This window comes from Phoca vitulina, unplaced genomic scaffold (assembly GCF_004348235.1).
Source record: "Phoca vitulina isolate PV1807 unplaced genomic scaffold, GSC_HSeal_1.0 scaffold7, whole genome shotgun sequence".
NCBI classification, from domain to species: Eukaryota; Metazoa; Chordata; class Mammalia; order Carnivora; family Phocidae; genus Phoca; species Phoca vitulina.
Genome location: NW_022589710.1, coordinates 69,050,528 through 69,065,141, shown reverse-complemented (window position 1 = coordinate 69,065,141; position 14,614 = coordinate 69,050,528). Strand labels below are relative to the sequence as shown.

Sequence of the window (14,614 nt, the reverse complement as noted above, 5' to 3'; positions counted from 1 at the left end):
AAAAATCATTAATTCTGATCCTGTCTATATTTAATATTTGATTTTTTTCATTATGGATCTATTTGCATCAAATTTGATTTTCTCAAAGCACTGTATTAAAATGTTTATTCTGAGGGCACCTGGGTGGCTCAGTTGGGCTTCTGATTCTTGATTCGGCTCAGGTCATGAGATTGAGCCCCACTTTGGGCTCTGCACTCAGCAGGGAGTCTGCTTGAGGATTCTCTCTCCCTCTGCCCCTCCTTCCACTAAAATAAATAAAATCTTTAAATAAGTAAAAAAAAAAATTTTTTTTAATATTTTAAGTAATCTCTACACCTAACATGGGGCTCAAAATTACAACGCCAAGATCGAATCACATGCTCTACTTACTGTGCCAGCAAGGTACCCCTAAAATATTAATCTCAATTATTGAGCTTTCTGGTGCCCCCTTCAATTCTGCACCTGAGGCAAGTGCCTCACTTGCCTTACCTGGTCCTGGTGGAGAGTAAGTCTGGTCCCTGTTATTCAGTCATGGCAGAAATGCAAGACTCACAAGTAACTTTCTTACTAAGCACATCACACTAATATAACTACAAGAATTTATCAGAACTGGAAAATTCTTTTCTTTCTCAGAGATATCTTAAAACAGAAAATGCTTCAATATGAAATGCTATGCTCAAATTCCTTCTATTTGCAACTAAAGTCTTTTTTTTTTTTTTTAAGATTTTACTTATTTATTTATTTGACAGAGCGAGAGAGCACGAGCAGGCGGAGCAGTAGAGGGAGAGGGAGAGGGAGAAGCAGGCTCCCCACTGAGCAGGGAGCCCCGATGCGGGGCTCGATCCCAGGACCCTGGGATCATGACCTGAGCCGAAGGCAGATGCTTAACCGACTGAGCCAGCCAGGTGCCCCTAAAGTCTTTTTAAAAAATATTTTATTTATTTGTCAGCGAGAGAGCGTGCACAAGCGGGGGAGCAGCACACAGAGGGAGAAGCAGGCTCCTCACTGAGCAGGAGCCCGATGTGGGACTCGCCATGACCTGAGCCCAAGGCAGATGCTTAACTGACTGAGCCACCCAGGTATCCCAATTTGCAACTAAAGTCTTATATGTACATATTCCCACACATACCCACTTTGTAGGCAGGGAAATACTACAAGAATATAAAAACTTTCCTAAAATTGGGGCACCTGGCTGGCTCAGCTGGTAGAGTATGCGGCTCTTAATCTCAGGGTTCTGAGTTCAAGCCCCATGTTGGGTGTGGAGCCTACTTAAAGAAATTTTAAAAATAAATTAATTAAAAAAATAAAAACTTTTATATAATTACTAAATACATGCACACAAAAATACTATCACTGTAAAACAATACTGTAATTATACAATGTCAGGGTGACATATTTATATTATGGGGTATACGAAAAACAGCCATCAGCAGCAACTGCTACAAAGTCAATTTACTAACTGGTGAAAGTAGGTGCCAACGTTCTCAATATATCAGTTCAATTCAAAGCAAATCAAGCAACAAACTATCATTCCAGATTCTGCAGGATTACCACCCTGCTGGTGCTCCTCTCTAGTAAATGCAGCAGGAAAGCACTAGGCAAGAACAAGCAAAAGGACTGTCATGGTTGCGAGAATAAAAGAACCTCCACCATAAGCCAACTTTTACGTATTCTGCGTTTACTTCATTTTCTAAAAGCACAAGTGCAGGAAAATGTTTTCAAATGTAATGACCTAAAAAAGTTTTCCCTTATATGGTATTAAGTTTAGTGGAGAAACAAAGACTATGAAATTAAAATTTGTAATTTTTATGAAGAGACAGTCGAAACTCACGAAACTAATTAACAATCAGACACTGTTCGAGTTCATAAAGTATCCCCTCACCCCCAAATTCCCTCTTCCATCTGCTCCTTCTGACCTGGCCTTGGGTATGAGTCTGCCCCACCCAGCCCGGTGCAGCAGGCCTGCCCTCCCCTGCCAAGACCCTGCCTCTGCGTCACAGTGTCCTACTAGACACTTCATCCTCAAGACTCCAGTCAAGTATTTTGACACCTACCATTTACACTCAACTCACAGTTTGTCATGAAACTTTAGGGCAGGGATCATGCTAAATTTTTATCTGTAGCCTCCCTCCACCCCCAGCACCTAGCAAGATGCCAGGCACACTTGGCAGGCACCTGTTTTCTACGACGTTAAACGTCTCTAAGCATCTTTCCGAGAACCTTCTCTTCCTCAAGCCCTGATCTATACTATAAGGACACCCATCATAAGACAAGCCTACACTGGCTCTGCTTCCTTCTCTCTCTCCCACCTGACTGTGAGCTTTCTGAAGACAGAAAAGTGCTTTTCTTAGGTTTGTATCCTCAGCACTTAGAAATTATCTACCACACAGTAAACATTCAATATATATTAGTAGTTATTACATTATTCCTGTAATCACTCATTTATTCTTCACAACTCTGTAAATATCCTCCTTTACCGCCCCCTCCATTACAGAGATGAGGAAACTGGAACAGAAAGATTCAGCAATTTCCCAATATTACACATCAGCAAGCGACAGAGTGGTCTGCCTCTTCAGTAACATTCGTAACATCTATAACAGACAGCAACTACATCAACAAAGGCTCACTGACTCATGATGTCATAAGGATTAATAAAGATTTATGCTGTAAAATCGAATTTGCCATTTGCACCTCTCAAATTATCTTTAAAAGGTTATTACCCAATGCTCCAAATCTCTCCTTGGACTATTGAGGAACTAAGATAATGATACTTAGCAACTTGCCCAAAGTCAGAGTCAGCAGGACTGAAACCCTGGTCTCAAAGACCAGTGCTCCCGCCACGGTGACTTGAATGGGTTCTCAACAGCTCAGACACCTGTAAATTCAAATCCTGGGTGAGGAAGCAAAATACATGCCTCAAAATTCCCAAAACATCAATAATGCCTAACTAATGCATTTGTCACTTTTGAAAACCAAGCACTTTTTTTATTGTTTGAATGTCAGCGTTGACATCCCTGAAGTTTATTTATTCCCTTGGGACTAACAGGACATTCACGACCAGATGCACCAAAGACAGGGCCTCTGGCTGAACCAAGGCCGTTTCTGACTTCAAGGAAGATACTGAGATCTTGGCGAGGCTAAAATAAATTTCTCGCATCACTTAACTAATTATTTGCTTGGTTTCTAGCTACTTTAAATATGAGAACTGACTACAACTATTGAGCTTACTTTTGAAAAGCATTATCCAAATGGATTTGAACAAGGAGGAAAAATGCTAGTTAAGAGTGAAATGACTATCCCATGCTACTGGGTAATAGTTAAAATTACACTTGTGTGAAAAAAAACCATGTTCTGGAGCTGTAATGCAGTGTTTGGTTTTGTTTTTGGCAATATGATAGGTTTCTCTGAAGTCTTGTCCACCTGAAATCATGGTCGAATATCCATTACCACTGCATACTTACTTTAGTCTTAAAATATGAAATGTCACATATATTGTTACAGATAGAGTCACGTTGAAAATTTGAGATGTCTAGTGTAATATTTCTAGGACCTTTTTTTTTTTTTTTTTTTAAGATTTTATTTATTTCCTTGACAGAGAGAGACACAGCGAGAGAGGGAACACAAGCAGGGGGAGTGGGAGAGGGAGAAGCAGGCTTCCCACGGAGCAGGGAGCCCGATGCGGGGCTCGATCCCAGGACCCTGGGATCATGACCTGAGCCGAAAGGCAGACGCTTAACAACTGAGCCACCCAGGCGCCCCTGAATCTAATAATTTTCATGCTACATAAATCCTCTAAAATAAATCGACTTCCTAATCAAATGTGATCCCATTTGCTAAAATTGCTGGACCCACCAGTAGGAAGTTTCCTACATGACATCCAACTGATCACACTGTTTTAATGTAAGGGTGTACAAAAGTGTGACATCTTTCAGGTCACCTAGAAATTTTCATCTGATCAGTCTTTCAAATAAACCCTATTCTGCAATGTTTGCTTTTGCATAATTAATATAGTTACGATTCACTGCAATTTACTTGGTGAATTTAAACAGAGATTTGTTATGCAACATCAAATCTCTTAGGTTTCCCCCAAAATTAATCAATATTTTGAACATAAAATATTCTGTCAACACTTTTTATAAAAAAAAAAAAGGCCACATTAATAAAATTTTCTACTGGAATAATATGAAAAGAAATCTAAATTTGTAGGTTAGATCAGTGCTGCTGAAAAACTCCAGGACTGACTCATTAGCCAGAAGTGCCCAGGGGGCAGGGAGCACCTGGCCACATTGTGGCCCCACAGCGCCACGCCACACCTTACACACAGCCCCTGGTGCTGTCCCAAATGGTCCAGCGGTTGGGACCAAAGTTTGCTTTGCCAGGTCCCCCTGTTTCCACTCTCACAAGTGCCCAATAAATAATTCTGAATGACAGCACCCTTCCCCAGCCTGGCACTGTCCTGAGAAAAATGGAAGAGCACTTCCTATAAATTAAAATATCAAAAGTGGGGCGCCTGGGCTCAGTCCATTAAACGTCTGCCTCCAGCTCAGGTCATGATCCCAGGGTCCTGGGATCAAGCCCCACATCGGGCTCCCTGCTCCACGGGAAGCCTGCTTGTCCCTCTCCCACTCCCCCTGCTTGTGTTCCTGCTCTCACTGTGTCTCTGTCTGTCAAATAAATAAACAAAATCTTAAAAAAAAAATAAATAAATAAAATAAAATATCAAAAGCACTGGGGCTGGTTTTACTAGTTTCTCAAAACTACCTCATTTTCCTCAAAAATCTCTACACTTGAATTCAAAGGATGCATTAAAGTCTGCTAGCCTCACAATGTATTTGTTCACTTACAAGAAAAGGAACATGGAGAGCGAAAGAGGAAAGGGCCATTTAGGACATAAATAGTCTTCTACTCTTGGCTGTTTCCGGCTCCTCGGTGGAGGGGAAAACACAAGTATTCAATAATTTGAAAAGATATTAAATTAGTAATGGAAAAAAGATTTCTTGGTTGAATCAAGAAAATAGTTGAAAACTTCCAAGACAGTCCTGTAAAGGACACAGAGCATGACAACCACCTTGGAGGGGCCTCTGGTGTCCTGTGCTCCTTCAACACGCACTCCAGCGCCTAGGATGGCCAGCACAGTACAGACAGGAGGGGACAAGAAAGACAGGGGCCCTGAAGACCGTTTACGGGGAAGGGGACACAGCACACGTAACTGTGTGTGCACATGCGTGTGACATGAAAACTACCAAGGAAGAATGTGGTGAGCATGCCAGCGACACCCATTTAAGTGGGTACAGGGAAGGCCTCCCTGGGGAGAGGACATTTAAACCATAATCTGAAGGATCACTAGAGATTAACTATTTCTGTAATTCTCAGATTTTAAAAATATAAACAAAGATAAATACAATAAGAAAAATCAAGGGTGTAAGAAGTGGCTCAGTACTGAGTATCAATACCTCACTTTATAGGTTACACAGGAAAAAAAAAATCACCTTATAATTTGAGGGTACCAATCTTTTTGCTGTACTTCTGCTTGATATTAATTAGTATTAACTAATGCACATACACGCATATATGCACACATACACACTAATATATATCAAACACAAGGAGATAAGTATATATATAACATAAATATAATCACATGGTATATTGATAAATATTGGTGATTAATAAATATGAATAAACTAAACGAATGAAACGGTTTCTGGCCAGAGCTCAGAAAATGCGTTAAAAAAAATACTTTTTTTCTCACACTTCTTTTGCAAGCAAGGAACTAAACCTCCAAGCAATTTACTTGCAGGCATTAAATTACATTTCAAAAATAGCTTTATTAAAGGGGGTACAGAGCTGTTTCTCAACAACTCATAATAGAAGCCTTCTTCTGAATAAATGTTATAAACAGAATTTTTAGATGAGCACAATCTGAACGCAGGAAATGAATTTGTTTTACCAGAGCTGTAGCTGCAAGTTGTAATAAACAATACCACTCATAATGATGAATAAAACCACCCAGCACTATTAGACATTTTCGAAATCCCAGGCAGAATAAAAAGGGAAACGATATGCTAGGAACTGTGGGCTGGGAGTTAAGGCTCTAAGCTGAGAAAAAGTCTGGGCAACAAGACTCCAGGCTGGCGTTGGAGGAAGAAGGCAATGCTGGGCAGGAGCGCATCCACCTGGGCTCTGACACTGCCCTCCGAGCCCCGGGGCTGGGTTTCGGTGACACGGGGCTGGGGCTATGAGGAAGGACTGAACAAGATTCTGTATGGAGGTTTTAACATTTCACAGTTTGGACGGTCAACAGTCCAGAACACAGAGAAGACGGCAGACCTGAGCTCCACCCTGACCCTGTCTTTGCAGACTGTCTCAACTCCACCTGCTACTAGAGAGACAGTCTCAGTGCAACAGGGGAGTAACTCAGAAAATACAAGTCACCCAATTACATAGATGTCTTATGGCTGAGCACAAGCTGCACATAAAAGGGGTGCTTACTCCAACCTGAGGGTCTGAAGACCCTTGCAAAATAATCCTAATTAATGAACCTGCCTGAGAAATGCCATTTTAAAAAAATATTTTACTTATTTATTTGAGAAAGAGAGAGAGAGCACAAACAAGTGGAAGGGCAGAGGCAGAGGGAGAAGCAGGCTCCCTGCTGAGCAAGGAACCTGATGCGGGACTCGATCCCAGGACCCTGGGATCATGACCTGAGCCAAAGGCAGACGCCCAACCGACTGAGCCACCTGGGCTCCTCAGAAATGCCATTTTGTTAACATATGCAGGGCTTCTCTAAGTGTGAAATTTTGTCATTTTTAAGGGTTCTAGAGGGGAGGGGGTGGGGGGATGGGTTAGCCTGGTGATGGGTATTAAAGAGGGCATGTATTGAATGGAGCACTGTGTGTTATACGCAAACAATGAATCATGGAACACTACATCAAAAACTAATGGTGTAACGTTGTATGGGGATTAACATAACAATAAAAAATTTAAAAAAAACTAATGGTGTAATTATGGTGATTAACATAATAAAAGAAAGAAAAATTTGTCATTTTTAATTGAATGTCCTTTTTGACAAGTCAAGATACTGTTCTTCAATTAAAATGTTTTTATTCTTCTAAGCTAAAGAACAATTTTATTTTATTGTATTGTATTTATTTATTTTTTTAAAGATTTTATTTATTTATTTGACAGAGAGATAGCGAGAGAGGGAACACAAGCAGGGAGAGTGGGAGAGGGAGAAGCAGGCTTCCCGCAGAGCAGGGAGCCTGATGCAGGGCTCGATCCCAGGACCCTGAGATCATGACCTGAGCCGAAGGCAGACGCTTAATGACTGAGCCACCCAGGCGCCCACTAAAGAACAATTTTAAATTATACTGTTGAATTTATTTTTAGTGTATCACAGGCTTCTAATAGCAGTACCTGATTCATTTACCATAAATTAGCGTGTGCTCCTGCATCTGGACTTACATGGTGGTGTGCAGTCAAAGAGTGTGCTGGTCTTCCCCCTGGGTTCTACTGCATCTCAACTGCCTGGGGAATGCAACACCAGGCTGTCTGTAGGGCACTTTCTCTAGAGACCTGATGAAGGCAGACTCTTAGGCAGGGCATCTGGGTTACAGGATTCCTCACCTATCGAGAAAAATCAGTATCCCCTAAGATCTGAAAGCAGAAATCTTTCTCCACCTGAAAGGTTACATCTAAGACTCTTTTGATCCGGCTCTCTATGAGAGAGGTCATTTAATTCTCTCTCACCTGAGGGTAACAACACACGTGTCCTGAGCGCTTTATACATCACCAAACGGAAACCTCTAAAGACTGCATTTTCAATCGCGTTCTCGCCGTCTCAGACTGTCCCGTATTTTACCACATGCCTCCTAAGCAACAGGATCCAGATGCTGCTGGACCTGCACCTGGCCTTATTCCTTCTGTCCCCACCGTCCCACTTATTCCCACCGTCCCCAAATCTGCAACAGCTCTACCAGTTTTCAGGGACTCCAAAGTTATCCAGACACTTAATGGGTTTCTGTTATGTACTGAGCCTGAGATCCCACAGTGAGAAATGTGCCTCCTACCCTCACAAAGCTCAGTGTCGGGGGAGTGGGGGGGTGGGTACAGGACCCAAGTCCTGGAACACCCTAGCTGCCTGTAACCTGAGTACAAGCAGCCTTACAAGCTGAACCTCTTATTATTTGTAATAAGTAAGGTGTAATGTGTAAGCTGCACCTAATATTACTATGTTGTTTTGCCTTAGTGAACACAGCATTGTGACCTTGATTTAATAGCTAATGATTCAGTTCACCCCCCCCCCCCCCCCCCGAGACCACTGGGCACCCAGCCTCTCTGCAGAATACCACAGACAGGCAGAATGCAGCTGCAGAGCCACGACTCATCTCCACACACAGGCTGAGTGCTCTTGTGCTCAGGGCATGACCTCTCATCACAGCATGAGGCCTGGGGGGCAGAGGATGTGCCCCTCGAGTCTCCGGCACACTGAGTAGAAGCTGGGTAAATGATGGAATAAAGAAGAAAGGGAAAGTAGGAACTTTTATAAATTAGACAGTTCTATTCCTGTTATTACGTAGGCCTTTTTTTGATAAAAAGGAAAGCAAAAAACAGTTACTGAGAACAAAACTCTTCTGTCAGGAAAGCGATCTTTAGGAAAACAGAAAGCCAGGAGCCAGGGGGCGCCTGGGTGGCTCAGACGTTAAGCGTCTGCCTTCGGCTCAGGTCAAGATCCCAGGGTCCTGGGATCGAGCCCTGCATCGGGCTCCCTGCTCAGCGGGAAGCCTGCTTCTCCCTCTCCCACTCCCCCTGCTTGTGTTCCTGCTCTTCCTGTCTCTCTCTCTGTCAAATAAATAAAATCTTAAAAAAAAAAAAAAAAAAGAAAGCCAGGAGCCAGGTTTCTAACCTTAGATCTGGTTCTGACCTGCTGTGGAACCTTAACCACACCTTCTTTGGGCCTCAGTTTCCTCATCTGTAAAATACAGGGACTGAATGAGATGAAGATTCTTAACAAAGGCCTGCAGGTGAGCTACCACAAAATGCCCGCTGATGGGAGTCTGAAAAGCGGACTTTACTTTCAGGTTTAAAATCTAAGCTATATGATCTGAATGACCCTTAATACAGAGCATGAACTCCACACGAGTGTGAATGTCCTCCCCGAGCCTGACAGGGCCCCCTCCTGGGAGGGACTGCCTCAGCTGCCACTGCCATCCCCAGGGCTGCCCTGGACTTCCTAGGCAAGCTGTGCAGGTGCCTTTTTCAAAATATTTGCTAACAGATATTCTAGTGCCATGCAATCAAGGCATCAATATCGTTTACATGCACAAGAGGAACTAGTTTTCAAAGAAACTATGCGACACAGATTTCTAACCAACAGCAAACAATCCTCTGGTAATGAAGACAACAGGCCTTCGTCAAGTTTGGCATTTTGAAGGCGGGTCTTTCTAACCTGGGCCTCCCTCTCCAAAACCAATCGTCATGATATCCTAGAAATAGAAATTAGGCAGGGCGGCCTCCCTCGAAGTCAGCTCTCTCAGAGCCCTGCGCTGTGTTCCTGGAGAGACGCTCTCCAGACAGACAGGAGGCCCTGCCAGGACCACACCAGCACACGGGCCTGCAGCTATGCTCTGGGGCTGTCGAGGATTTCCAGCCCTCTGGAGGCGCAGACGTGCCAGCCCATCCTATACCAGCCACACACTGAGGTGTCGGGACACAGCGCACCCAGGCTCGCTCCCCAGCCTGAAGCTGAAAACCATCAAGAGACCATGGCAGATGTTAGCAGAGAAAGAACTGAGCTGGACAGACAAGTGGTAAACGAAGAAAAAGGATGTGATACACACAGAAAGCTGAATTTATTTACACGAATCATGAATGCAGGCTCTCAGCTGGAACATCTCACTTGAAACACCAGAAGGTTCAGTGCCCATTCATAAGCTTTTCAGAATGCACGCAGTTGCCATGGTAACCCTGACAGTGTATTTCTTGGCATCGGACATATATATTACCACCCATAATGCATTTAATACAGTTTGGGGGCCAATTCATAGACAAATAAATAAACCTGAGTTCTGACTCTCAGCCTCCCTCTTAGATAAACAAAGAGGAGGGCTGGAGGTAGTCTCCAACTTGCCCCAGGATAAGCAGAGCTCCGCACATCTGAAAACGCTCATCTGAAGGCAAATAAGAACTAAGGAACTTAGATTTCCTCATCCACTGCCATATGGTTGAGATTTTGTGAAACAAAATGTTCCATGCCAGATTAATGACACTGTCATTGCTTAAGTTAAAGAAGCAAATCTATTCTATCCGTGACCACATCTCTGGAACTCAACCATGTTCAGTAAGTCAAAGAACAAGCAGATCTCTTTAAAGAACATCTTTAATAATTTATTTAGATGGCATTTGTCAACACTAAATAAGAAGACTGTTCAAACATTCAAACTGTCCTTTAATAAGAAATCAAAGTTTTATTTCTTTGGTTCAGAAAAGATCGACTCCATTATAATTCTTCACCTTCAATAGGGATATTCATTAACATTTAAAATACATATTATGCATGATTTCTAAAGTCCTTACCTTCTCATCATCCACCATCTGAACACAAAGAAGAAGACAGAATTACCATGTGCAAGCTGCAAAGGCATCTTGAATCTCACATCCCAGGAAGCCCAGCGCATCAGTAACTTCACAGAACTGCTGCAGGACATGCCTGGGCTGCCACAACATTCTCAAAAATCACTCCCGCTCTGTCCCTAAACAGCTAAGTCCAGGGGAATATGGCCTTCATTACCTCCTCCTTCATACTGCAGGCCACAGTCCGTGGTAGGAAAGGGAGCAAAAGACCTCACCACCAGTTGTTTCCATATTAACAGAGACTTTGGTGACCGCTGCATTGCAGTCTTTCTGAAAGCTACAAACCTCAGAAGCAAGAGCGCTGGAGAGAGACTCCCCTGGCACAGGAAAGCTGCCTTTTGAATCACAAAAATTTTATAAGGATCTTTAAAAAAAATGTTGCAAATACCTCAGTGGGGGGTGGCATTTCTAGATTTCCAACCTGTTTCCTAAAGGCTGACTGGTTTGTGGTTTTTACTGGAGGATGGTTTTGACAATTTATTGTGCTGGGTAAGAATGCTGAAATTAATGAAATGTGCATGATGACACACCACCTTTTATGCTCAAGTACTCTCTGTGAGAATCCTGCACATCTGCCACTTCACACAAGCTTCGAAGCCCCTACTGAAAAGCTACTGAGAATGAACCATGACTTTCATTCCAGAAAATGCAAGTACAGTAAGAACTTCTAGTTCCTCTGTGGGGAGCAATCACCTTGAACAGCCAGCTACCTTCGCAGTATAGTAAAAACCATTACAATGTCAGAGCCCTTGAAATATTAAACCATTAACCATACAACCAAATTCAGAAAAAGACTTAAAACAGTAGCATGATTACTAAGTGACCTTTACTTTTCATTCATTCATTCAATATATTTAATGAGCATTAACCAACCACACGCTGTGTGTGGAAGGGCATGAGTAAGGCAGAGCTCACCATCCTGGTGGTAACAGGCACTCCAGTGGGCAAGATCACTGGCAAACAAGTCACTCCAAGCATGAGGACTTGCGTGACGGAGGCGGGCAGACCTGGAGCTAGTCTGGGGATCCAGGACAAGCTCTATGAGGAAGGAGTATTTAACAGGAGCTAAAGGATGTGCACTCAGCTGGGAAAAGGGAGAGATGAGGGGAAAGCATCCTCAACATGGCACACACGTTCTTCACCACACACTAGTGCATCCTCAGCAAGGGTGTGTTCCGGAGCCCGTCGAACCCTCCCAGCAGCTCCAGGCAGGCACAGCTCCGACCACGACTGACAGACAGCTGAATGTCTCGTACCTGCGGCGTAAGCGTGCCCCAGGCACATGGTAGCCAAGTAGAGGTAACAATCTGAACCCTTCAGGGCGGCTCTGTGCCGTGCTCTCACACCACAGGGCCCCTCAGTAAATGAGAGCCGTCTTCTGGACATTCTGGTGACTGCCTCCTGATGGGAAATACTAAGTGGACTTGTTCAGACGTGTTCTCTTCTACCCTAAGTTGAGTGCCCAGCCTGGCCCTGAACAGTGCTTGCTAAATTTGGGTGAATGAACACATAGATTAAGGAACCTACTGGTCACCCCTCATTCTGGTAACAGAAATGAACTGTCGTATCCCTGCAAACATACTATTTCCTCTGATGATGAGAATCCTCTGCTTCACCTTCCCTCTGTTTACCTAACCCCCCCTTCACACATCTTCTCCCCCAGGTAGTCCTACCGACTCCCTGGCGGCAAGGACCCTTCCTCTGGGCTCCCATCATCCCCCGCAGTCAACACACTACAAAGAAGGATCCCACCCCCCCACTGCCCCAAAGCAGTCACTTGTGTGGCTGCCACGAATCACCGTGGCAGCCGGCAGTCTCAAGAGGGCTCGCCAGGGTCAGCTGCCACCGCTCCACATGCAGGACTCAGTTGCTCTGTGAGACCACCTCCAGCATCCTCTCCAGCAGCTGAGGAGACCTGGGCACGGGGGAGAGCCAGGATTCAAACCCAGCACCCAGGCTCCCAGCCCACACCTAACTACCCGATAGGCTGCTTTTCTAGGTACCCAGCAAAAGTTCACTAACATGGCCTTTACTCCTGGGAGTGGGAGATCAGATTTATGGAAATGCTGCACCCTTCCTACCCTGATCTCTTCCCAAAAAGATGTGATATGAATCAATGAATATTTTCAACCAAACCAGATGCACCTCATGTGTAAATTCCTGACTGGCTGGGTAATCTCACAGCATGAGGTAGACGATCTGAGGGGAAGGCAAGAGGCAGTGTATGAGGAAATTTCTTTTTGTCATCATTGTGCTTTGTAGAGACTGACTAGTGATTTAACTGCCTCACAGGAACTTTGATCAAATGCCTCTGGGCATATTCAGGAGCCAGTCTGGGCACTCCCCCAGAGAAGACAGTCTGTAGAACTGTGCCTTTCAAATCAGAGATCAAGGCTGGTCCTCAGTGGCAGGCGCACCCCCACCAGCCCAACAGCTGCTATGCTGTAACAGGGCTGGTCCCCTACCAATCTGTCAGTCAGTCCAGGGACCCCGTGACTGGCAAGTAGAAATCATGGGTTCTGGCTTGAGTGGGCTGTCCCAGGAAGGTCTGGAGGAACCAGTAGGGGTCTTACCCCAAGACTTTTGCATCTCCTGGAACAGACGATGCCTAGAGGGGGGGAGCCAACGCTGGCCCAGGGCTGAGACCCTTGCCCCACCCCCCAGCAATGAGAACTACCTTTGGGGTACTGGTGGAACAAGGCCCCCAGGAGGCCTCTAGGGCCAGCGGTTGAGGTCAGAGGAAGGGGGTGATGAAAGGAGCATGCTACAGGACCATTCAAACCACTTTTCAGGCCAACCAGAATCTGAAAACTAAGGGCAGCAAGTCAATGGTCAGTGCATGGAAACCAGGTCCAGTGACTAACAGACCAGAGATCCCCACCTGCCTGTAGAGTGGGCTCCTCTTATCTCCACTTTATGGATGAGGAGGCAGCGAGGCACAAACAGGAGAAATCTTCGTAAGTGCACCACTAGGTGTTAAAACAGAGTTGCTTGGCTGATAGCTGTCCGGTTGCTTTGGACTCGGCATAAGCCCCCTGGCCCAGGCACGACCTGATCCTGCCTCCTCTCTGCTCACAGCGTGGGGCAGAGTGAAAAGGACGCTGACTGCTCTCAGCCACTGCTCGCTCCTCCGAATCTGGGACTCCTGGTCTACAGGAGAGCAGTAAGACCTATCCTACAAACCTTCCGGGTGGATTTAATTTTAAATTGATCTAATACATGTGAAAGATTCTCAAAGTACAAGATTCCCAAAATGGAAGGCACAAGTGTTACAAAATACAGCCAGTATCTGTAAAGCACTCAATAATTTCCCAAGCTTAACTCCGTTTAAACACATGACAAGAGGCCCAAAGGGTTCTCACCACTAACTAGAATGACCACGGCAGAACACGAACCTTTATTAAATAGCAGTAATGAAATTCATAATCTAACTCAGGCAACCAACTAATACTGGTAATGCACATTTGCACGAATTTGATCCAAATTATGGAAACATTCCTATAGGTCTCATTTGCACACCAAACAAAATGCTCAAGAGTATCACTAGGACCTTAAGGTGTTTATTACTTCAAAAATAGGCAACCCAGTTACCAGAACTACCATGAAAAAGAAAAAGAAAGGAATGAGTGGCATACAGCCTGAAGGGAAAATACACAAATCATTCACTGTCACTCCCCGTGCTGCTGGGGTCAAAGAACAAAGGATGTCCCCCGAGAAGAAGTAGAGAGAACACAAGGAAAATATAAAATACAGACAGATTTAGTTGGCTTGGATAAAGACCAGACTTAACTATCTGCCCAAAATCTAAAAGGATACTTATCTGATAAGACCTTGTGATGACCATCAGATGTGATCTGGTCTTAGGAAAGGATACTGTAATTCTAGCTGTTTCCCCAGCAACAGGGGGATCCAGCCTGAAACAGCAGTCACCAGGTCACCAACAGAGGTCTTAAGAAGCCCAGTCAAAAGTAGCAAAGTCTACAAACATAAATGAAAACCTGAA

General features: G+C 44.3%; 1 protein-coding gene across 3 annotated transcripts in view; it reads right to left on the bottom strand.

The window, feature by feature from the left end:
- The window catches only part of TRAF3 (TNF receptor associated factor 3), a 112,130-nt gene that overhangs the window by 58,595 nt on the left and 38,921 nt on the right, over positions 1 to 14,614 (bottom strand). Inside the window, exon 1 of one of the 3 annotated variants that reach the window (XM_032405969.1) lies at positions 7,444 to 7,902. The exons of the other annotated variants lie outside the window; for them this stretch is intronic. The gene's annotated coding sequence lies outside the window, so the exon portion shown is untranslated. Of the gene's footprint in view, positions 1 to 7,443; positions 7,903 to 14,614 lie in introns of those variants that run through there. 3 annotated transcript variants of the gene reach the window in all.